The following is a 24,661-nucleotide window of genomic DNA, read 5'->3' as shown; positions in this document are numbered from 1 at the left end:
CGGAGCGGGGCGGGGACCGGCGCTTCTGGGCCCGCCCGGGCAGGGGCGCCGGCCGGGGAGGGGCCCAGGCGGCCCAGCCCGCGGGTGCGGATGGGGCTTAGGTCAGACTCTGGCCGAGGAAGCTCGCCAGGCCCCGCTGCCCCCAACACGCACACCTCTGAAGAGGAGGGACCCAACAGTTTGCTGGGACACCCCAGCCTGCCCACCGGGCTCCCTCCTCCTGCCCATCACACAGACTCACCGCTTCAGTGCGGGTCCCGGGGGCCCCCCGCGGCCTCTGCCGTTCAGCCTCCGGGCCTAACAGCCCAGGCCTCCTGGACTCCAGTGACACACAAGGTGTGCGCAGCAGGGACAGGTTAATGAGCAGGCACTCCGCTGCCTCCTTCAGGAGGCCGTGTGTGTGTGTGTGTGTGTGTGTGTGTGTGTGTGTGTGTGTGTTCCATGTGGGTGGGGGGGGGGGAGTTTAGGCTTTGGCGGGCACCTGGGGTGCTGCAAAGATGTTCAGACCCCGCCCCCCTCCCCTGCCCCCTCCCGCCCCAACACACACACACCTGGGGACTGGGTGGGAGGCTGGTGGGAAAGGGGGGGGGGGAGAATGGGGGGCTGTCCTGGGAGGAGGGCAGAGAGGCACAGGGGTGCTGGCACACCTGCCTCTTCCTATTGGGGACACAGCTGCCTGTCACTCCTCCAGAAGCAACCCCCCAGAGTGGCAGCCTTTGACAGCTACAAAGAGGAGCCTAGCGAGAGAACAGCCCTTGGCTTGACAGTTGAAAAAACCAAGTCACCTCATTACCACACTCCACATCAGTCTTTCCCTGTCTCATCCACGTGTCCTTTTAAGTGACAAGCATCGGGGAAGGGAGGAGAGTGGCATCCTTTTGAGGTGGTAGTGGAGGCTGGGGGGCCTCCCCTAACTCCTTAGCACCATGGTGTCTGTCCCCAGAGGTCGGAGGACCCTACACCCCAGCAGATGCCCCAAGGATGTGGAGGGTTCTGTGAAAAAAGTAGAGGCTGGGCAGAGGGGCCAGGGTCACCTGCTTGGAGTCCCCAACCCATTCGCTGCTTGGGGCCTCTGGGAGTCTCCTGACTCCTGGGTGTCTGTAGGTGGTGTGGAGCCTGGGGCTCGGAGGGACACACGCGCTCACGTGTCACGCTCGGCTCGGCGTAGGGAGTGTGTGCAGGAGGCTGTGCGACTTGAGTAGACCCGAGGTCATACTGAGTTGTCAGGTGACATGGTACCAGGGAGAAGTGTGTAGCAGACGCGGGAAGGAGTGGGAAGGAAGGTGGGCAGAAGAGGAAAGGGCTGCCCCAGCCCCAGGAGTGGGGAAGGCAGGGTGTTGCCAGTAACCACAGTGGAGCGGGGAGAGGAGGAAGGGTGGAGGAAAGCTGGGGTCCTGTGGCTTTTCCTCTCACCAAGGGACAACAGTGTACTTCAGTGCTGGCCAGTGGACACCCGTGATCAGAGTGGCCCTAGTGAGGGTGAGGACCAGGCTGAGGGTGAGGCAGTGGCCTGGGCTCTTCTCCTGGGAGCCACCCAGCTCTCCGGTGGTCCTGCCAGCTTGGTTTTCCAGGCTTTAAGGCCAAGGGTCATCCATGTACGTGAACTTCTGTCTTCTGGGAGGGAGCAGTCTGCCCACCGGTGGAGGCTGAAGGGAGGGATTTTGAGAGTGGCACCCCTTCAGGCCTTGGGGGAGTGGTCCTGGGGGGCCAGGGCCAGGGGATGGGTAGAGAGGAAGAAGAGTCTGAGGTTTTGCTTGTAACCAGGGAGCCCTTCTCTACTATCAGCAAAGAAACGGTGCAGAAGGCACATGGAGGAGGTTTCAGCTGGGGCCCCGCCTCTGACGGGCTCCTGAGAACTGAGTCTGGGAGGATGGCGGAGCCCATGTTCGGTCCTGCTGGCCCATTCTCAGGTACCACGGTGTGGCACCATGACAGTGGCTGCAGAACATCTGGGTTAGGGCCCGAGTTCAGCATAGCACAGCCTCTGCCTCCTTGAGACCTCATAGGAGCAAAGGCAATTTGAGGTTGGAAGATACTCTAAACCCCCTGGTTTACCTGGAATGAACTGATACTAGGGCTGGTTGGAGGGTCACCCTGCATCTTCATCATGGTCACATTGACCATAATGGCTGTTGAATTATACAGCTTCCCTGCTAAACTGTGAGTTCAGCAGGATAGAGGTTGTGTCTGCCTGTGAGCTTAGCACAGTGCCTGGCACAAACGAGGCCCTCATTCAAGGAAGGGGGAGTGGAAGGAAGGGATGGCCAACATTGATATTCAATCTCCCGGTGGCAAGGGCAAGCTCACAGCCTCCTCAAGAATGACATGAAGCCAAAACCAGTTTGGCTTGGTGGATAGAGCATCGGCCTGCGGACTGAAGGGTCCCGGGTTCGATTCCGGTCAAGGGCATGTACCTTGGTTGCAGGTACATCCCAAATGGGAGGTGTGCAGGAGGCAGCTGGTCGATGTTTCTCTCTCATCGATGTTTCTAGCTCTCTATCCCTCTCCCTTCCTCTCTGTAAAAAAAATCAATAAACATATATTAAAAAAAAAAAAAAAAGAATGACATGAAGCACCAAACCGCACTCATTTGGAATTTGCAACAGTACAGACATCACAACCTTGATCCCAATGAGTGAAAGTTGAAAGTAACTTCTCCATATTTAGGTCTTATTCCTGATGGAGAGGCACAGTAATGAGAAGAATACTAGTACACCTTACATTTGGATGGCACTTCAGACCTTTCTAAATTCTTTTGTGTTAGTAATCTAATTTGATATTTACAATAACCTTAGGAGGCAGGAGAGAGATAAGGTCCTTCGTTTGGTCAGCTACCTCCCAGCTGCCAGCAAAACAATGGAGGAGGCCTGGATCCTGCAGGAGGATCTAACTGTGATGAGGCCTGACGGACCCAGGAAATGCAGTCTGCTTGAGAGATCGCTCCATCTCTCTTCTAGGGAAGGATGGGCCACCCGGTAGCACAGCTGGAGAAAAAACCCCTTAGAAAATACAGCCAACAATGGAATAGGATTGAGTCCAGACATAGGCCTTACATTTATGTTCAATGGGTTTTTGGCAAGGATGACAGACAACTAAATGGGGCAGTGGGAAAGGGAAGAAAGTCTTTTTACCAAAAGGTGCTGGGACAACTGGATTTCCACATGCAAAAGAATGAAGTTGGACGCCTACCTCATCCCGTTTGCAAAAATTAACCCCAAATGGTCATAGAGAATGTAAGAGCTAAAAATCATAAAAATCTTATTAAAAGCACATGTATACTCTTTGTGACTTTGGATTAGGCAATGGTTTCTTAGATATGACACCGGAAGCACAAGTTACAAAAGAAAACTTAGATAAATTGGTCTTCATGAAAATTAAAAACTTTTGTGCTTCAAAGGACGCCACCAAGAAGATGAAAAGACAAGCCACAGATTGGGAGAAAGCACGTATATGATAAGGGACTTGTGTCCAGAATATATGAAGAACTCTTACAATTCGACAATAAAAAGACAAATAACTCAATTAAAAAGTGGGCAGAAGATTTAAATAGACATTCTGCAAAGACACACACAAATTATCAAACACACATAGAAAGATGCTCAACTTCACTAGTCATCGGGGAAATGCAAACCAAACCACAATGAAATACCACTTTGTACCCATCAAGATGCCTAAAGTAAAAAAGGCAGACAATAGCAAACGTTGTCAAAGAGATGGAGAAATGGGAATCTGTGTACATTCCTGATGGATTGTAAAATGCTGAAGCAATGTTGGAAAACAGATTGGGCTCGGCCGGTGTGGCTCAGTGGTTGAGTGTCAACCTATGAACCAGGAGGTCACGGTTCTATTCCTGGTCAGGGCACATGCCTGGGTTGTGGGCTCGATCCCTAGTAGGGGGCATGCAGGAGGCAGCCAGTCAATGATTTTCTCTCATCATTGATGTTTTTATCTCTCTCTCCCTCTCCCTTCCTCTCTGAAATCAATCAATAAAAATATATTTAAAAAAAAAAGAAAACAGATTGGCAGTTCCTCGAAATGTTAAACATAGAGTTACCATGTGACCCAGCAATGCCATTCCTGGGTATGTAGCCAGGAAAATTAGAAACATGTCCACACAAAAACTTTTACATGAATGTTCAAAGCAGGATAATATTATTTATAATAACCAAAAATTGGAAAAACCCCAAATGTCCATCAACTGACGAATGAATAAACAAAATATGGTACATTTATATAACAGAGTATTGTTTAGTCCTATTAAAAAAATGAAATATTTCTACAACGTGGATTAATCTTGAAAAGATTACACTGCCCTAGCTGGTTTGGCTCAGTGGATAGAACATTGGACTGAAGGGTCCCGGGTTCGATTCTGGTCAAGGGCACATGCCCAGGTTGTGGGCTCGATCCCCAGGAGGGGGCATTCAGAAGGCAGCTGATCAATAATTCACTCTCAACATTGATGTTTCTATCTCTCTCTCCCTCTTCCTTCCTCTCTGAAATAAGTAAAAATATATATTTTTTAAAAAGATTACACTAAGTGAAGGATGCCAGTCATAAAGGCCACATATGTATAAATTCATTGAAGTGAAATGTCTAGAATAGGCAAATCCATAGAGACAGAAAGTAGATGAATGGTGCCAGGGGTTGGAGGGAGGGGGAATGGGAGTGATTGCCAATGGTATGGAGTTTCTTCATGGGACAATGAAGATGTTCTAGTGAAATGATTGGTGATGGTTGCACAGCTCTGCAAATATACTAGAAACCGCTGAATTGTACACTTTAAACGGGGGGATTTTGTAGTCTAGGTATAATTATATTTCAATGTAACTTACTTAAAAATATGCCCAAATGTTTACGTCTGTCATTCTATGTTCATCAAGGAATCTCCTGATTATTGGTCTGTTTTCAGAGAAGCCCATGGTTCTCTCACTGAATACCCTCTTTGCTTAGCCCAAACCTACCCATCTCTCAAAGCCCTAACATGAACAGTGCCTTCCTGGGCCTTGGCCAGTATTTTGAACTCCTTGATCCTCAGGCAGCTCTCACTTGCCCCTCCCACACTCACCCAGGTGACTGAGATGCAAAAGTTGGTGAGCTGTGAATATGCTGGGCTCGGGGTGGGGTAGGGGGTGTAGGGGGCATTCAACCCCTCCTGAAGACTCTCTGGGGTGGACGCCTGGTCCAGCATCCTCCTGAGGCAGGAGGCAGGCAGAGAAAAGGAGCAAAGGGTCTCGTGACTGCAGAAAGGGGAGGGGACTGAGGAGCCCCAGAGGTGGCGGGGGCGGGAGTGAGCAACTGGCTCCTCAGTCACCCACCTTCTCACAGCAAAGGCCCTCCTAAACCTAGTCCTCATCTCCTCGCTCTCCCACCACCTAACCTGCTTCTAGAATGTTCCTCTCCTAGGAGCATGCTTTTTAAGGCATCATCACCCCTTTCAACTCCTCCCTCCATCCAATCACTGCTGCCCCCTTTCCTCCCCTGCTCCCTCTGCTGGCCCCTGAACCCCAGTCTCCCCGTCTCTGCCTCCCACCCACACCCCCTGTGGCTGCCTCCCTCCACTGCCTCTGGGCCTTCAGTCATGGCACCGCCCAACCTAAACCTTCCTTAGGAGGAGGCCTGGCACCCTCTGCTCACATCCCAGTGCTGACCAGTGGACATTCCTTTGTTTCCTTGGCTTGAAATGTGAGTCTTCCAGCGACTGGTTTAACCAACTCCTAGTCCTCCTATCAGGGTGCAGTCTGAGAGACACCCCCAGGGGCCTGGCACCCCTTCGGGAATTGCTTCTAAATATCTGGGAGTCTGTGTTGGCGAGACCAGTCTCAGGCTCTGGCACAAGCACTGTGGTCCCAGGAGAAACGTGTGGAGGAACAAGTGAGAGAAAGTGAAGGAGCGAGATGTTTTTAACGAAGGCCAGGCAAGATTAGGCAATAGGAGACAGGACAGACACGAGTCCAAGATTACTCAGATGTTCCTGGCCGGGGCAGCCGGCGGAGGCGGACTGTCACTGTCCGCAGCCCTGGCAAAGCTGGGCCTCGCCCTGCACCTTCCCTGACCCCGCCTCCTGGGTCGGAGCCTGACACCCAAACCAGAGTGCAGTGGGGACAGGCTCCAAACAGGCTCATTGCCACGGGTATTATCCTTGGAATGTAACGTTAAAAAACACACAGTATCTTTCTCATTAAATTTGTGCTGCTGGACATGAAACCAGGGGGAGAGCTAAACACATGCACAAAAGAAAACTTTTTCAAAAGATGGGTGTGTGATGTCAAAGCAGTGAGGTTGGGTTCTGTGGATACCCTGCCTCGAGAGGGAGAGATCGGAGGCATACAAACAAGCTGGTGACTTTTCCCATGAAAAGATCTGCAGGTTTTCACCAGTTCCTGGGTGCAGTGTGGACCACAGGGCTGCCCTGGCTGCCAGCACGGCCTCCAGACTCCTCGGCTGCACCAGTAACTCACGTGGGCGGGATTAGGGCCCCCTCTGTGCTGTCAGACTGACCTTGGGGTTTTCTTCGAACATGCGTGTGCAGTGTGTGAGGCATCTGGAAACGTCTGTGGTCCATTCACAAGGGAATGAACAGGTGCAGAGGGATCTGGAAACCATCGCTTCCCGGGAAGGACTGCAGGTGGTGTGTGTCCGCTGGAGAAAAGGAGACACACGGATACGGATGCTACCTCTCCTGTTGAAGGGTGGCCATGTCAAAGAGAGAAAAAGACTCACTAAGTGTTTCTCTAGAGAGCCGAGGGAAGAACAATGAGTATAAATGATGAGGCAGGAGTCGGAGTTAGCGTAAGAAATCAGAGCAGTCCAGCCCTAACCAGTTTGGCTCAGTGGATAGAGCGCTAGCCTGCGGACTGAAAGGTCCCTGGTTCAAATGTACCTTGGTTGTGGGCACATCCCCAGTAGGAGGTGTGTAGGAGGCAGCTGATCAATGTTTCTCTCTCATTGATGTTTCTAACTCTCTATTCCTTGAAAGGGCGAGATCTCAAACCTGTGGACACGCGGCCCCCACCCTTCCCCGCATTCTCAGTGAAGGGGCGGGGACTGCGCCCTCCATCTTACCCTGGGTCCTCCATTTTTGGGCAGGGCCATGTGCTCGGCAAAGGCTTCTTCCCGGAAGAAGCCTCTGCTAGCCACACCCAGGATTTCTCTGGACTAACCAATGATAATCAAGAGAAGTGCACGCCATCACTATGACCACATCTTGTGTAATGAGACACCGACTCGCGCCTGGCCAATCGGCGGGGCCCACAGTCCCCTCTCCCGCCCTTACTCCACCCCTCTATAAAACTCCTGGTCCCATCAGGCCTTGCCCTCTCTGCCACTTGCTGCTGCGTCAGTAAGGAGGGTAGGGGAGCTCGAGCTAGCTTGAAATAAAGGACTCTTTGCTTTTGCATCGGACATGGCTGGCTCCCTGGTGGGCCCTTGGGAATCTTGAAATCTGGGCATAACATTCCTCTCTGTAAAAAAATCAACAAAATGTATTTTTTTAAAAAGAAAGAATTCTTCAGCTTCATTTAAAAAAGAAAAGAAAAGAAATCAGAGCAGTCCAGCCCACGGAGTCAGTGAGCTTCCTATCCCTGGAAATGTTCACATGGAGGGTGACACGGATAAGGTAGGCATCACTGGCAAAATAAGCAGTGGTTCCCCACCTTTTCCCCTTCCAAACATCCCATGGCTAAGAAATCCCATGTTTTGACATGTGTGTCTCTTTAATAAATTACACTTATCCAAAGGAAAAATGATCCCCTTTAGTAGTCAGAAACCCCTATGCTAGCAGTCACCTGATACCTAGCAAGGCCTGGGCCCACGGACTAGAGGAAGAAGTGGCTCAGCCGTGGGGGCCTGGAGATGCTCCTAAAAAGAGGAGGTTGTGCCTCTCAGCAGCATCTTCATCTTCTAGTAATTCACCGAAATGGCTGAGACAACGGGAAGGGGAAGGGACTCCTCTGCATGTCCCCTGGGCCTTTCAGAAACACGGAGTTGTTCCTCTGGCCACCTACACGTGAATCTATAAGAAAGGTGGTATTGTGGACATCAAGGGAACGGGCACTGCTCAAAAGGAAGGCCCCACAAATGTTGCCATGGCAAAACTGGACGAGTCCACAGTGCGACCCCGTGGGCATTGTGGGAAACAAACAAGTTAAGGGCCAGATGCTTGCCAAGAGAATTAACGGACATTCTGGGCATGTTAATTACTCCAAGAGCCACAACGGCTTCCTGAAATATGTGAAGGGAAATGATCCAAAAAAGAAGGGAGCAAAAGAGCAAGGTACCTGGGTTCGACCGAAGCGCCAGCCTGGTCTGCCCAGAGAGGCCCACCTTGTGAGAACCGCGGGAAGGAGCTCGAGCTGCTGGATCCCCTTCCCTGTGAATTCATGGCTCAATAGGTATTTAAAAAACCAGGGCAATACCAATACAACAACAGCAAAACACCTCGGGCTGTAAAAACAAACAAAAAAATAAACTAGTTAAAGACAGGCAGTTGTGCTGGAGCTGGGGTTTGGGGATGACTTGGTTCTGCGAGCCGCCTGGGGGGGGGGGGGGGGCGGTCTCTGCAGCCGGGAAAGAGTGGAGGTGAGAGCACAGGCTCCAGAATAAAGGACTGAGGCTAAAGTGGGGCTGAGATGAGCCTGGAGGCTGGAGGGTGCTGTCCGGAATTGTCAGTTCAGTAGGGGCTGTGCAGGAAGAAAGCATGTGTGGGGAACGAAGAGGAGCCAAAAAGAGGAAGAATAGATAAAATCCAATTACTTTACAAATTAGACCTTCTGCTATAAAAAGGCACCCAAGAAAATTCAAGCAAGCCCCAAACTGGTAAGGATACCTGCAACGCATGTAAATGACAAGGGCTTGGCACATACCTGGGTTGCAGGTTCAATCCCAGCTGTGTGTATTTCTCCCACATCAATGTTTCTCTCTCTCTCTCTCTCTCTCCCTCCCTCCCTCCCTTCCACTGCCTCTAAAAAAAATCAATTGGGAGAAATGACAAGGGACTAATATCTAGAATATATAAAGAATCGTATGAGTCAATAAGAAAAAGAATTTGGTAAAGGACAGAAACAGAAAAGCACAGAAGTACAAACTCCCCATAAACATATACAAAGATGTTCCACTTCACTTAGCAACAAAGGAATGAAAAGATGCCATACGCACGAAACTGGCGCAAAGTTAAAAAGTGGACAATACTGAGTGCTGCTGAAGAGCTGGCGCAACGTGGGAACGCTCATGCGCTGCTGGCGGGAATGCAAATCAGCGCAAGTCGTTCAGAAAGCAGTCGGCCATTTGGACTCTCCTGAACTTTCGCATACCCTTGACCCAGCAACTTCACTCCCACTGCACTCCCCAGAGCAATGCATCTCAAACTGGGACCAGGACCAGTTTTGTTTTTGTTTTCGTTTCCCAGCCGTTGGGGGAATAACACTTTCATAAAATGTAATAAAAAATGAATTCCTAAAATAATGAAGTGAACAAAAAGACATGCAATATACAAGCCCTGATACTTCATTTAGAGTCAATAGACATAAAGTTACCTGAGTGCACCAAGGGGGCGTGTATGAGAATCTTCCTGGAAAATTGTTCTGTGATAGAGAAAAAGAAGAAGTTACTCAAGTGTCCAGAGACAGGGTTGGAGCCTGGAGCGTGGACTGTGGACTATATAGAGTTATGAACATAAATGAACGGCAGCTCTGTCTACATTACTCTACGCCATAGCACCCACACGGTCTCAGAAACATTACTGCAAGAGAAAACACAAGCTCCAGAAGACTCTACTATGATGCCTTTTATTGAAGCACTGAGGCCCGATGCATGAAATTCGTGCAAGGGGCTCGACCCTTGCAGCCCTGGCTTTGTCCCAGAAGGTTGTCCAGAAGGTCATTTGACTGTCCAGTCTAATTAGCATATTACTCTTTTATTATTATAGACTAGAGGCCCGGTGCACAAAAATTTGGGCACTCGGGGAGAGAGGGGGTCCCTCAGCCCACCCTGTGCCCTCTCGCAGTCTGGGACCCCTCAGGAGATAATGACCTGCTGGCTTAGGCCAGCTCCCGGGTGGCAGAGGGCAGGCCCAATCCCTAGGTGCAGCCCCTGGTCGGGCTCAGAGCAGGGCCAATTGGGGAGTTGGGGGCGCTGCCCCCAATCATGCACAGAGCAGGGCGGATCGGGAGGTTGCGATGCCACCCCTAGTCACGCTCAGGGTACAGCCAATTGGGGGGTTGGGGCACCACCCCCTGTCACACTCAAGGCAGGGTCGATAGGGAAGTTGCAGCGCCACCCCCTGTCACGCACAGAGCAGGGCCGATCAGGGGGTTGGGGCGTTGCCCCCTGTCATGCACAGAGCAGGGCCCATCAGGGGGGTTGGGGCTCCGTACCCTGTCACACATAGAGCAGGGCTGATCAGGGGGTTGGGGCGCCTTCCCCTGTCAGGAACAGAGCAGGGCGGATAGGGAGGTTGTGGCCCCGCCCCCTGTCACACACAGAGCCACAGGGCGATCAGGGGGTTTGGGCGCTGCCCCCTGTCATGTTGATCCCAGTGCCGGGAGGCCTCGCGGCTCCGCTGGTCCCGGTGCTGGGAGGCATATTACCCTTTTACTATATAGAATAGAGGCCTGGTGCACGGGTGGGGGCCGGCTGGTTTGCCCTGAAGGGTGTCCTGGATCAGGGTGGGGGGTCCCCACTGGGGTGCCTGGCCAGTCTGGCTGAGGGGCTGAGGGCCGTTTTCAGGCTGGTGGGTGACTGAAGCTCCCAACTGCTCCTTTTTTTTCTTTTTCTTTTTTATTCTGGGCCAGCTTTAGCTCTGAGGCCTCTGCTGCTGAAAGCAGGTTTCTGGCCTTTGTTTACCTTCTGTATTTGAAACAATGTTGCGGTCCTGCTGGCTGAAGCCTGGCTGACTAAAGCAGGTTTCTGGGGTTTAGTTTAGCTTCTATATTTGTTACAATGTTTCTTAGAGTTGCAGCTCAGAGGCCAGCAAGGCAGGCGGGGAAGCTTGGCTTCCTCCGTCACTGAAGCAAGCAAGCCTCCCTGTTCGCGTCAGCTGCCTGGTTGCCGGCCGCCATCTTGGTTGGCAGTTAATTTGCATATCTCCCTGATTAGCCAATGGGAAGGGTAGCGGAGGTATGGCTAATTACCATGTTTCTCTCTTATTAGATAGGATAATTTCCATTTCCATGTTGCAGAATAATTCACCTATTTTAAATGTATGATTTAATGATTTTTAGGTTATTTACAGAACTGTGCAACCACCACACTGTCTAATTTCAAGACATTTCCAACACCCCAAAGTAACCTTCGGTCACTCCCCATTCCCACCCCCAGCCACAGGCGACCTCTGATCTGGAGTCTGTCTCTATAGATTTGACTTTTCTGGACATTTCACATAAATGGAATCATACAATATGTAGTCTTTTGTGTCTGGTTTTTACTTGTTCACACTTTAGCATCATTGGTGCTTATGCATGTTGTAGCATGTATCAGAACTTCATTCTTTTTGTTGCCAAATAACCTTCCATTGTGTGTATATACCACAGTTTGTTACCCATTCACCAGCTGATGGACACTTGGGTTGTTTCCACTTCTGAGCTACTCTGAATAGGGCTGCTTTGCATGGGAGTCTTTTCGCAAACATAGTTTCATTTCTCTTAGGTACATATCTAGGAGTCACGTTTTAAATTAAGCTCTAAAACGAGAAAGACTACACCATGTGAGAGACATACAAAGTCCTGGAATTATTTTTGAAAGGAGAAGAGGCTGATAAACCCAGGAGTGCAGGTGGGGGCCGGAGATGGGAAGGGAAGCACAGGATTCAGAGAGACAAGAGTGGTGTTGGGTAGTGGGTCTAGCGGTGTTGGTTTTATTATGCTTCCTAATCTATGTACACATCAGATATCATGTACGTACATATTCATATTGTACATAATATATATTACATAATAAACCATTTTTTTGGAAAAATGAAGCCTGTCTCCATTACCTTAATAATTCCACTGTGCTCTCATCTCAGGATAATCAGCTCTCTATTCTGGCCACCTGTGGGTGCTCCTTGCTTAGCCTGTTCCTTGCTCCCTCTGCTCCAGTCCTACGGCCACTGTCCTGGCCTCACTACAGACTCTCATGGTTCCTCTGGCCTCCTCTCCTGCCCAGGCTAACATACAGCTGTGAGAGTGGATGCTTGTCCAGAAATGTGACTCCAATCACAGCATCCATTCCCTTAAAACCTGCCCCTGGCTGGCCGGCGTGGCTCAGTGGTTGAGTGTCGGACCTATGAACCAGGAGATCATGGTTCGATTCCCGGCCAGGGCACATGCCTGGGTTGCAGGCTCCATCCCCTGTAGGGGCCATGCAGGAGGCAGCCGATCAATGATTCACTCTCATTACCGATGTTTCTATCTCTCTCTCCCTCTCCCTTCCTCTCTAAAATCAATAAAAATATATTAAAACAAGCAAACAACCCCCCCCCCCCCCGGCTTATCATCAACCAAAGGGCAGAAGCCACAGTCCTGAGTGTCAAGTCCAAAGCCCCTCCTGGTGTGGCTCCTGCCTCCTGCCTGTGCCCAGTTCTCACCAACCTCCAAAGTCCCTCTATCAGTCCCCTGGGGCTCTGGTCCCTGATAAAGGGCTCAGTAGTCAGCAATAAAGTGATGAAAACAAGAATCACTCAGTCTATCAAAGCAATCCTATATAATAAAAGAGAAACATGAAAATTAACCATCCCTCCACTACGTTCAGCCATGCCCACAAGCTATCAGCCCCTCACCCAGGCTGGCCAGGCACCCCAGCAGGGACCTCCACCCTGAAGGGGGTGTGGCCAGCCTGAAAACAGCCCTCAGCCCCTCACCCAGGCTGGCCACACCCTGTGGGGTGAGGGTCCCCGCTGGGGGGCTTGGCCAGCCTGAAAATGGCCCTCAGCCCCGAACCCACGCTGGCCAGGCACCCCAGCAGGTCCCCCTACCCTGATCTGGGACAAACCAACTGGCCCCCACCAGTGCACCAGGCCTCTATCCTATATAATAAAAGGGTAATATGCAAATTGACCCTACCAGCAGAATGACTGGGAATGACGGGTCACTATGACACCCACTGACCACCAGGGGGCAGACACTCAATGCAGGAGCTGCTCCCTGGTGGTCAGTGCGCTCCCACAGGGGGAGCTCTGCTCAGCCACAAGCCAGGCTGACGGCTGCCAGCACAGTGGTGGTGGCGGGAGTCTCTCCCGCCTCCTCAGCAATGCTAAGGATGTTCGACTGCAGCTTAGGTCTGCTCCCCCCTGGCAAGTGGACATCCCCCGAGGGCTCCTGGGCTGCCAGAGGGATGTCTGACTGCCAGCTAAGGCCTGATCCCCCGGGGAGCGGGCCTAAGCCAGCAGGTGGACATCCCCAAGGGGTCCCAGACTGCGAGAGAGCACAGGCCGGGCTGAAGAACCCCCCCACCAAGTGCACAAATTTTTGTGCACCGGGCCTCTAGTCAGCAGATAGTCCAGGTGCAGCTGTCCTTTCTTGGTTGCAATACCTTTTATTCCAACTAGTCTTTCTTTTCTAGTTAAAACATTACTTCTTTCATAGAAGGTGGTGAGAGAAAATGAACTATTTTTTAGGCTGTCCTTACTTGGCATTGGTGTTCTGCAGAAGTTGGTCCCACTGGGATGTCGAGCACACCCTGTTCTCTTGGGGCCCTTGGGTCTTTCCTGACTGGAATGCCCCACCCCCACCCGATGCCTGGTCATCACCCATCGACCTTTCTTCCCTCAAAGCCCACCCTTGGCATTTGGCACAGGGTCCGTGAGTAGGATTGCAGCCATCTGCCTATCTTCCCGCAGAGCTCCAGGATGGTAGAACCTGGGCACTTTCACACTCCCATTTCCAGAGCCCGGTGCACCCCTGGTCGCCCAGGGACATGGCAGGTTTGCTGAGAGCCTGACTAGAACCAATGAATTCCAGCCTCCTTTGCAGCAGGTAAGGGTGGCGGTGGTGAGGGGCTGGGTGTCGGGCGCCCAGGCCTCCGCTGATCTCAGCTTCAGGCTGTGCTGCCTGGGCCTCGGCATGGCCCTCTCTCTCCTGCTGGGTCAGGGGGCAGGAGGGGGACCTGGCTGGGTGCCAGTGACCTCCCTTCCTAATCCCACTGGGGCCCAGCTTGCAGCTTGGGGCTTGGGGGCTCTAACTGGCCCTGAAGTGCTCCCCAGCCTCGGTGTGTATCTTTCTGTGGCTGTGTGTGTGTTATACATTGTTCCCGGAGAGGAGCCAGGAAATGAATGGAACTGCCCACACTCAGGGAGCCCAGGGAACCTCACTCAGACAGGAAGACAGCAAGGGAGAGTGTGAGAGAGAAGCTGAGAACAAGCGAGGCAAAACAAGGCCTGTGGTGACAGCACAGACAGAAACTTGGGGACCCACAGAGAGGGGAGAGGGGGAGGGACCGCTGCCACCAGCGTGGGATCTGGAGCTGGGGGTCTGCCAGCCCCACTGGGCTGGGGGAGAGGCACCCCTGTTGGCCTCTAAGAGTCTCCATCATGGGACCCAGAGCACGGAGGCAAATTCATCTTTGGGGTCCACCCCTCCCCTCTAGATGTCCAGGGCCCTGGCCAGGCCCTGTGAGTGCCTGGGCCCTTAGGAACCCTCTGCCTGTCTTCCTGCCCTTCCCCCAGGGCCCCTCATTAAACAAACTCCCTGGAAGCCTTCGAACATGGGTCAGAGGAGGGCTCCTAGGAGGAAAATGGCACATTGCCATCTGGTTACCTTGGAGGAACTTGCTTTGTTTTAGGAAACACCTCTTGAGGGGCCTTCGAGGCAGATGTTGGGCAGAAAGTCCCATGCTGAGGGGAAGGTGGCAGTGGACTTCTGTGGCCAGGCAGAGGCCACCTCCTGTCACCCCTCCCTTGACAGCGGGTGGGTGAGTTGACCAACAGGCAGAAGAGGAGGAACCCACTGAGAGGAGACCCTTCTATCTCAGCAGCCCCTCCCAGGGTCAGCTGGTGAGAAGGCGCAGGACTTCTGGGGAGAAACCCTTCCCTGGAGGAACCTGGATGGGGCAGGGCTCTGCAGAGGGCACTCACCCGGCCACCTGGGTGCAATGGGGGCTCCATGGAGGCCCAGGAACAGAGCACTGGGCCACTAAAGAGCTCAGAAGCCAGCCTCGCTGGCATGGGGCCGTCAAGTTTGCTGGTGTTGCAGCTGCCCAGGCATAAAGGTGCAGTCAGGTCCTGACTCTGCAGTGAAGTGAAGCAGCCAGGGCTGAGCCTTGGGTCAAATTAAGCCCTGGTGTGTGTGTGTGTGTGTGTATCAGATGAAGAGAGGCCCATGGAAGGCAAGAAAACTCCACAAGATAGATGAGACCGCCTGCAGTCATGCTGTTTGGACCTGACCTTGCCCCTCAAGCTGTGAAGGGCAGATGATGTCACAGTGGATGATGGGATGTGGGGATGGATAACGACGTATGAAAGCCCACAAGTATGTAGTGGTCTTGGCTTCCAACAGCCTTAGCCCTGGAACCTAAGAGCCAACCCCAGGGAACACTTTTGGGCCCTGGGTCTTCGGGGTGAGACCTTGAACTGATGGGGGGGGGGGGGTTATAATCTGATAGATAGAGCACCTGAATTAAACTGAGAGATAATCATCTTACTTTGAAATTCTGAAATACATATACGTATAGGACACTAAGGATCAACCCAAATTCAGGACCAGCTGAGGGGCATGGTTCTCCCCGGCACCAGGTTACCTCCTAGGCCAGTGGTTCTCAACCTTGGCTGCACATTAGAATCACCTGGGAGTCTTTTTAAAATCCTTATGTCTGGGCCTCATCCTCCGGAAATTCTGTTTCTTTGTTATGGGGTGGGGCCACAATATTAGTAACAAAGAAACAGAATTTCCGGAGGATGAGGCCCAGAAATCAGGATTTTAAAAAGATTCCCAGGTGATTCTTGTTATGCCCAGATTTCAAGATTCCCAAGAAACCACACCAGGGAGCCAGCCATGTCCAATGCAAAAGCATAAGAGTCTGTATTCGAGCTAGCTCGGCTCCCCCACTTTGCCGACACAGCAGCAGGAAGCAGAGAGAGAGAACTCTGTGTGGAGAGGGGTTTTATAGGGGGGTTGGAGTAAGGGGAGGAGAAAGGACTGTGGGCCCTGCCGATTGGCCAGGCGCAAGTCGGTGTCTTGTTCCTGGGTGTGGCTAGCAGAGGCTTAGACTTCCGGGAAGAAGCTCCTTGCCAAGCACGTGGCTGCCCCAAAATGGAGGACACAGGGTAGGATGGAGGGCGTAGTCCTCGCCCTCTCATTCCCCACTTTGTCTTGGAACTTCCGGCTCAATCATGAGACGGACTGGGACTGCATTTCTATTTCACCATTGCTAGAGGCCCATACTGGGCACACAGAACTATCAACTGAACTATCCCTATACGCTTAACAAATGGTCCGGTGGAAGGGAAAGAAACCATTTTAGCTTTAACAACTTCTATTGAAATAGGATTTTTCTTCTTAAAATTCCTCCATGGCTATCAAAAAGCCAAATCAAGATTAATTTACTGTATTTAATTTGGCCTGATGTTTGCATAAACACAACAAGAATGGTAACCGACCACCTTTGCTGGAATCTCATGGTTGAATCTTAATGTGCCCCGTAGAGCCTGGAAGCCAAGCCATCCAGCTGCCATCAGGCCCACGCTCCAGGCTTTAAGGTCCATCTCAGTAGCCCTCCTACCCGTTGCGGCCCAGAGTGTGTGGGGGTTCCGCAGGGATGCAGAGGCATCTTTACTGCTCCCCTTCTACTCTTACCAACCGCCAGTGATGCTAGGGCATGGGCCTGACGCTCTAGCACCAGCCATCTTCAGGGCTTCCAAGCAGGATACTAGGCTTTTTTCGTGGCATTCTTACTGGCTTCAAGTCTTTAGAGCTCAGACAGGGCTCTGTAAAACCTGATACTCCAGTAAAAGTTTTATGTTAATAAAACCACTATTAGGAACCGGTCTTATTGAATCTATGCAAAGAAATGTATTGCCATGATTTATTTAGCATTGCCAAATTTCGGAGGAATTACATAAGGAGAAAAACATACTGATCTATTCTAAGATTTTCTGACTTTCCTTGCCAATTCCTTTTAACAAAACAGTAATTGTTGGCATTAAACTTTCTTTCTATGCATAACCATGCCTCAGTCCTTCTATTCTAAAGAGGCTTTTTTTTTTTTCCAGCTTTACTACCCCTGACATGGGCATGGTGACTCAGGCCTGCAAGACAGTATTACAGGCTGCCAACTGTTAGCTGTCTCTCAACAGAGACCAAAACCTGATGGGCACCGTTCCCTGCCCAGTTGGGCACCTGCCCTCTTGGCAGCTAGGCACCCTTTACTTTTGGGGGTCACCCCACACAGCTCCCTTCCAGGACAGCCAACATACATTCAAACCTGCAAAAGAATCAAAGGTTAATATAACATATCAATCATGGCCGCTTCAGGCAGCCAAATCTTCTGCTACTAAACATGTGATCCTATAAATTGTCCTTGTCTCTTTGGAGCCATGTCCATGAAGATGCAGGCATTATCTAAGTGTATTACACAGTATTGTGGGGGCTCCTGGCGACAGGAGTGATCGCGAGTCATGTTACCAGCATCAGGCAGGTCGAGCACGCCATAGCTTGAGCTTGAGCGGGTTGCGTTGATCTTGATCGATGCTCCATTTGGTGATGAAGTCTTTCCGGGTCATGGATGGATCCGCTGACTGGACGTGAGTGTGATGGACCCAGGTCACGACGCCGTCTATCTTGAGAGCAGTGGGGGTCGTCAGCACCACAGTGTAGGGACCCTTCCAACGTGGCTCAAGGGTTTCTCGGTGATGTCTTCTGACGTAGACCCAACCTCCTGGTCTATGTCGATGAGGAGTTGGGGTTGGGCTGGTTTTGTAGATGGCGTGGAGGCGCAGCCAAATGTCCTCATGCACCTTCTGAAGCCCTCCCAAGGAAAGAGATAGTTAAAGAAAAGGGTTTTATAGGGGGTGGCCCGCCAAATATGATAGGTGAGCCACCCAGTCCCCACCAGTCTCTGAGTCAGATTTCTCCTTTTTTTGGAGAACTTCAAAGTCCTGATGGCTTTTATGTAACCCTGTTTATTAGTTACAGCACTCTGCTATCTTGCCTTTCTACCAGTTCCCTTTGTGGCAGAGCAGCAACCAGGCCTCTTTTCAAGGGAGTGCGCTAGAAGGAGATATCAGCCCCTCCTTTGCTAGCAGCAACAGGTACCAAACCCTTTCAGTACATATGACCAGCTTCATTCCCACCCATCTTTACAGATTCCAAGGCCCATTGTCTTCCTTTAATCAGCAAGCCAAATGACACTGGCCTGTATTATCTAATTCAGCACAGGCAGGGGGAAGGGCCCATGAAATCTCTGCCCTGAGGAACTGTGAGCCCCACCCTTAATGTCCCAATCAGACTAGAAAAGCCACAAATACCTTTTAAATTTACCCCAGAATTTCAAAATTTCAACCCAGCACAGAATATCACATAGCAAATCAAAGTTCCCAGCAAACAAACAGACAGAGATGCTTACAAACATCAAATAAACATTTATACTTACACCTTTTCAGTGAACAAGTATTTTTACAGTCTTGGGCTCTTGAGCAGATAACAGGAACACCGCCCAAGTCCCCTGATGGGGGCCTGACAGGAACAGATGTGGGGGCCTTTCTTTCCCACATCCCAGGACGGGATTCTTGACCTATGTCTCATTCAGATAGAAATGGTTTTCATCACAAACAAACAAACAAATCCAAAACCAAAAACCAAGAAAATCAAGGCCAGAAGTACCCTCTGATGTTTCAGGGGTACCAAGGAAGGAGAAGTTAGGCCGCGTCCAGCCCTTCTCACAATCCACCACCAGTGACCAGTCCCAGCTCACTGGCCTACCATCCATTCAACATTTCTCTTTCCTCCCATCACACCAAAGCCATGCTTTTCAGTTAGTTAGAACTTTTAGCCTTAATTTTTAGGTGACATGTAAATAATTAACATTCCTCAGATTAGCAATACATTCAATTTTTTTAAAGAGATACAGAAATTTCACTAAACAATTTTAAACAACAAAGATACATATTTAAGAAACACATCATATAGAGTCCTTGGGTAACATAGGTTAAACTTAGGCATGTCCTGAGTCTCCAGAACACTGAACTGGAGCCCTCTAAGACCAGTATGAAACCAGTTTCTACCTGAACCTTTAATTGTATTAGTTTAAAAATAAATCCTCGAGGCAAGCATACTTCCTGAGATGATTTGAACTTAAAAGTTTTAAGTTTAGCTATTCACATGTAAATTTGACTATCAACTTCCTGGTGGTACTTGCCTCAGGGTGGGAAATTTCAAAAGGGCTATTTTAAATCACCTTGGGAAACCAGCCTGCATTTCTTTGTCAGGTTCATCTCTGCCACTTTTAAGGCCAAAACAGTCTCGGGTTTTTATTCTGTACACAGCAAAAGGTCAAGTCCAGCTCAAAACTATGCGCACTCCTTTTTAAACTGGCCTTTTCCCCTTACGTGTGCACAGAAATCCCGGATGCATTTCTAAATTTTGTACTTTAAATTAGAATGCTTGGGGAGGGGGCGTCTATATTGGATCGCCATGTGTTCCCTTCTTCCCTTCCCCCACATCCTGCTTTGGGAGAAGTTTCAGCAAATGACTCAGATGGTGTATTTTTCCCAAAGTCATGCTTAATGCTAGGGGAAGGGTGTGTCTACCCCTCCCTCCACCAAAATAAACTTTTTAATGGCAAGAAAAGAGACCTTAAACTTTCAGAGCTTTAAATCTTAGCAAATTAAATACTTAGCATTTTTCAAATCAATACTTTTACATTTAAGGATACATTTAACTTCTATCATCTAGCTGGGGTGATCTCCACGGGAAGGGCCCGGCTTGTGACCTCCCCCTGGACCTGACGCCACCAGGGGCCTCGCTGCTCCGCGCCAGGCCGAGGCGAGGCACCGCGCGGAACCGCGGCCCCGGGGGTGGGCCTGGCGGGGGAAAGACCGGTGTGCGCGGTTGGGGCGGAATCCTGTCAGGTGCGACTGGCCCGCCCGCCGGGCTCCCCAAGGGCGGCCGCGACACCCGCCGCCTCAAAGGAGCAGTCTGAGTCCATCCCATAACGTTTGTCCAGTAAGTCCACAGAGAGAAACGTACAAACACAGAAAACTAAATGGGCCCAAAAATATAGCCTTCCAACTCCATGGAAGCCACTAGACCAGCCGTGGGCAAACTACGGCCTGCGGGCTGGATCCAGCCCGTTTGAAATGAATAAAACTAAAAAAAAAAAGACCGTACCCTTTTATGTAATGATGTTTACTTTGAATTTATATTAGTTCACACAAACACTCCATCCATGCTTTTGTTCCGGCCCTCCGGTCCAGTTTAAGAACCCATTGTGGCCCTCGAGTCAAAAAGTTTGCCCACCCCTGCACTAGACGATGGCCTTACGCCAAACCGGCGGGAGCGACCTGCCTGGTCTCAAATCTGTGAGGGGAATACACATCCCTCCTGGGGAGTGGAAGGTCTTCCAACTCTCCTCCGCCTGTGGTCTTTCACGGCGCATCCGCCTAGACCCCTCAGGCACTTACAGATTGCTGAAACGAGCTCACACAGAACAGAACACACAACGACACAGACACCTACTGCAGTCAGTCAGACTCTTCAGATTGAGGGTCCCTACATGTTCTTGGGAATCCCGGACGAGCCCCCAAATGCTATGTTCAGATTTCATGATTCCCAAGAAACTACACCAGGGAGCCAGCCATGTCCAATGCAAAAGCATAAGAGTCTGTATTCGAGCTAGCTCGGCTCCCCCACTTTGCCAACACAGCAGCAGGAAGCAGAGAGAGAGAACTCTTTGTGGAGAGGGGTTTTATAGGGGGGTTTGAGTAAGGGGAGGAGAAAGGACTGTGGGCCCTGCCGATTGGCCAGGCGCAAGTCGGTGTCTTGCTCCTGGGTGTGGCTAGCAGAGGCTTAGACTTCCGGGAAGAAGCTCCTTGCCAAGCACGTGGCTGCCCCAAAATGGAGGACACAGGGTAAGATGGAGGGCGTAGTCCTCGCCCTCTCAATTCTAATGAGCAGCCACGGTTGAAAACCACTGGCCTAGGGCCTATGCTAGGCTCTTCCACCAGCTGGGAGTGTGGCTTCTTGGGTGAGGGAGCTTCTGAGTTAAGGTCAAGGTGCCTTCACATCTAATCTGCTCTCAACAAAGACCAGCTGACCTGAGAGCACGCTTGAGACAGGAGGTGAAGGCCAAGGTCAGGAGCAGTAGACAGGATGGAGATAGGGGAGGAGCAGGGCGAGTGGAACCTCTGACTCAGGACCGTGTGCTGCTGACCTGCTGCGGCCTCGGAGGTCACCCAGGCTTAGTGCACGCATTGGAGGCAGGGCCTCACATGACTACCCCTTCTCTCTGCTCTTCTGAGTTCGGCTGAGGTCCTGCTCTGGGAGAGGGCTGTCGCAGAGCTACAGCAGAAGCACACTGCTGTGCCTTCGCCCATCCCCACGGAGCAGCCTCGGGGCTGTGGCTTGTTCACTCTGCACGTTTGGCTTGGCTGGAACAAGGGGCTTGGCTGAGGGCCAGGGGGTATGGAGCCAGAGTTAGAACAGTTTGAGGACCCAAGGTGAGAACCCAGAGCTGTCACAGGCTTTGAACAAAGTACAGAAGTCCCTGCCATGCAGTATGGGGCTGGTCTGTGGAGGTGATTAGATGCCTGTCAATATAGCAGCTCTGCCTTGTACCTCTCCAGGCCTCTTGCTGCAGCCCCAGGCTGCACACTCTTGCTCCGCTGAGAGTTTCTTGCTCTCCCCATGCTGCTCGCACTCACACAGGTCTTCCAAGTCTGTTGATTGATTGACTGGCTCAGGGAGAACAGCAGGGAGGTGGGGATTGAGAATAGACTGGGGCATAAACCTCCTGAAGATTTCCTTCCTGGAGGGGAGAGCTGGCCCAGGGGGCGTGATGTTGGGGCTGATGCCTCCTGCTCAGCCCACGCCACCAGCCGCAGGGCAAACCTTCTGGGCTGGAGCAGCCTGGTGGTGTCCTACTGACTGCGACCCAGGGCCCAGACTCCAGTGTGTGATGGATATGGTCGTGGTGAGACACAACTCCAATGCTGGGGGCGTCCCTGCTCATGTCTCGGACCTCTGCCCTCTCTAATGGCCTGTTTACATGCCTGCTCCCCTCGGTGCTGATTCTTGTGCTGAGGAAAGAGGAGTGTTAGAGGGCAGGGCCCTGCACGTTCCTGCCACAGGGCCTTTGCCCTTCCTTCCTCTTCCCCGGGTGGGAACTGCCTTCCTCTAGATCTTCACCTGGCTGCACCCCGAGTCCTCTCCCCGTAGAGAGCCTCCCTCAGCAATAATCTTCCCTCCCGTGATGCTCCAGCCCGTTCCTCCTGCTCTATTTTCTTCATGCACTCGTTGCTACATGCAGCTAGGTTCCTGTGTACATGTGTGTACATTTGCGTGTATATATGTTGTTAGTTTACTTTTTCACGTTCTGTCTTCCCCACTTCACATAAGTTACATGAAAGCAGGGGCCTCGTCTGTCTTTCTGATTACTGTCTCTGCAGGGCCTAGAACAGTGCCTGACACAAGTAAGTGCCCAACAAACCCTTATGAAAGAAGGAAAGGAATTGAGGAAGGGAAGGAGGGAGGAAGAGAAGAAGGGAAAAAGGCAGGGAGGAAGGGAGGGAGGGAGGGAAGAAGGAGGAGAGGGAAAAGAAAACAACTTCCTCCTGATCCTCCCCACTCCCCCCCACCCCCCTTAGTCCCCCCCACACCCCACCCAGGGCTGCACAGAGACACTGGGGACTGGGAAAGGCCGCCCCTTTCGTTGCCGCCCACCTTGGGTGCCCAGTGCTGTTGTGCCGCCCCCTGCACCCAGCTGGTCCCCACCACGGCTGCTCATCCATCTCACAACCCGCTCCCTTGGGGTCTGCAGAGGTAAAAAGCCGGCCTGACCTGATTCTTGTCGCTTCTCCACCCATCCTGCAGCGTGATTCTGGCTCATGGGCAGGTGGTCACTCAGCCTTCAGGTCATCTTGGGACACACAGCTTTTGATGTCCCTCAGCCTCATCCCCTCGAATTCTGGAGGTCTCACGTGACTCCTTGTCTTCAGCGGTGGCTCGGGAAGCGGTGGCCACCCCCCTGCCTCGCTGGCTGCCGCATGGCGGCTGCTCTGCTGGGGGCTCCTGCTGCTCCTGCCGGGGCTGCTGCCTTTCTGGCCAGCTCTGCTCCCCCTGAAGCTGGAACATAGGTTTTCCCCCCGAGTGACTATTGTTCCATTGTAAGCTCATCACAGTAGCCATGTGCTTTCCCATGCAGCCTGGCTTTCTTTGCAAGGAAGTTGGGGCAAGTTCCTCAGGAACTCTGTCTACTGGTCAGGGTACGGGTCTTTCCATTATTTGCTGTGCCAAGGCCAGGCCACCTCCCTGAGCTGGGGCAGCTTTGGTTCAGGCATGTTGATTTAGGCAGCGGCCCCAGCGACCGAGTACAGTGCCTCTTCCACCTCCTTCCAGCACAGCAAGGTCTTGCTCTGAGAGAGAGAGAGAGAGAGAGAGAGAGAGAGGTCAATTTGTTGTTCCACTTATTCACGCACTCATTGGTTGATTCTTGCGTGTGCCCTGACCTGGGGATCGAACCCGCACCTTGGTGCATCAGGACTATGTGTTAACCAACTGAGCTACCCGGCCAGGGTGCTCTTGCTCCTTTGGCTGTGTCTTTGGCCAGGAACACTCCTGCCCACTGTCCCTTTGCCAGCTTAACCCCTGCTCGCCCTGTAGCTCTATGTTCGATGCCACATGCCCCGGAAGCCTCCCCTCACCCTCACATCTGGGTTAAGCACCCTTTTTATGTGCTGACTCTTAAGGCTGTGCCTGTCACATTCATTGTTATAGCCCCAATGTTGCCCAGCACTTGCCACATGGAAGGGACTCGATAAAACTGCTGTAAAGAGTGAATGAATTCTGTGTCCAGCGTTTGCATCTCACAGGGTCTTGGGCCTTGGGACTGGGGGACCCCGTCTCCCATGCCTTCTGGATTCTCTGCAGCCCAAACACGTGCCCAGTAGAAGTGAACTGGGTGTGCGTGTGCTGGGGCGGGGAAGCTGTGCTGGGAGGGGCCACAGTGGCTAGGAGGCCCCTCGCCTGTCCTCCCCAAACAGGAAAAAGGGTAGGGTTGCCAGATAAAATACAGAACACACACTTAGATTTAAATTTCAGATAAACAACATATACATTTTTAATATATGCCATGTAATATGTGGGGCATACTTATGCCAAAAAAAAATTAAATTTAAATGGGCCTCCTGGATTTCTCCTTCTTTCTAAATCTGGGGACCTTAGCAGGGCAGTCGGGATCAGCAGGTGCTGGGGATCTCAGGTCCTGTTTACATGGGACATTCTGTTCACGGTCTTGCTTTTTCCTGCTCCTTAAATGCTTTTGGCCAAGAACAGCGTGAGCCCCAGGCGTGGTTCCCAGCACTGTCACCAGGGCACATAATGCAGGGCATCTCCTGCATCTCCACCCGACCCCAGCCACTGGGTGGGCAGGGAAGGCCTTCCTGAGTAGTGCACGTTCCGAGTTGAGATCTGAAGGAATGAGCCAAATGATGGTGGGGTGGTGGCCGTGGGAATGAACTTGGTGAGTCTGAAAGCATGAGGCT

General features: G+C 51.6%; 1 long non-coding RNA gene across 2 annotated transcripts in view; it reads right to left on the bottom strand.

Annotated features, from left to right (window-relative positions):
- Window positions 1-2: 2 nt before the first annotated feature.
- Window positions 3-24,661, bottom strand: part of LOC138994669 (uncharacterized) — a 29,932-nt gene continuing 5,273 nt past the window's right edge. Inside the window, exons 1-6 of one of the 2 annotated variants that reach the window (XR_011468459.1) lie at window positions 18,556-19,952; window positions 17,589-17,923; window positions 9,531-9,578; window positions 8,277-8,442; window positions 6,499-6,639; window positions 3-1,646 (exon numbers count right to left, since the gene is read on the bottom strand). This is a non-coding gene — a long non-coding RNA (uncharacterized lncRNA). Of the gene's footprint in view, window positions 1,647-6,498; window positions 6,640-8,276; window positions 8,443-9,530; window positions 9,579-17,588; window positions 17,924-18,555; window positions 19,953-22,958; window positions 23,534-24,661 lie in introns of those variants that run through there. The other variant, XR_011468458.1, reaches the window with a different exon arrangement.

Source organism: Myotis yumanensis, unplaced genomic scaffold, assembly GCF_028538775.1.
Source record: "Myotis yumanensis isolate MYYU_CA2020_CCGP unplaced genomic scaffold, mMyoYum1.0.hap1 SCAF_16, whole genome shotgun sequence".
NCBI classification, from domain to species: Eukaryota; Metazoa; Chordata; class Mammalia; order Chiroptera; family Vespertilionidae; genus Myotis; species Myotis yumanensis.
The sequence above is the reverse complement of the archived record's forward strand: the minus strand, read 5'-3'. Positions and strand labels throughout refer to the sequence as shown.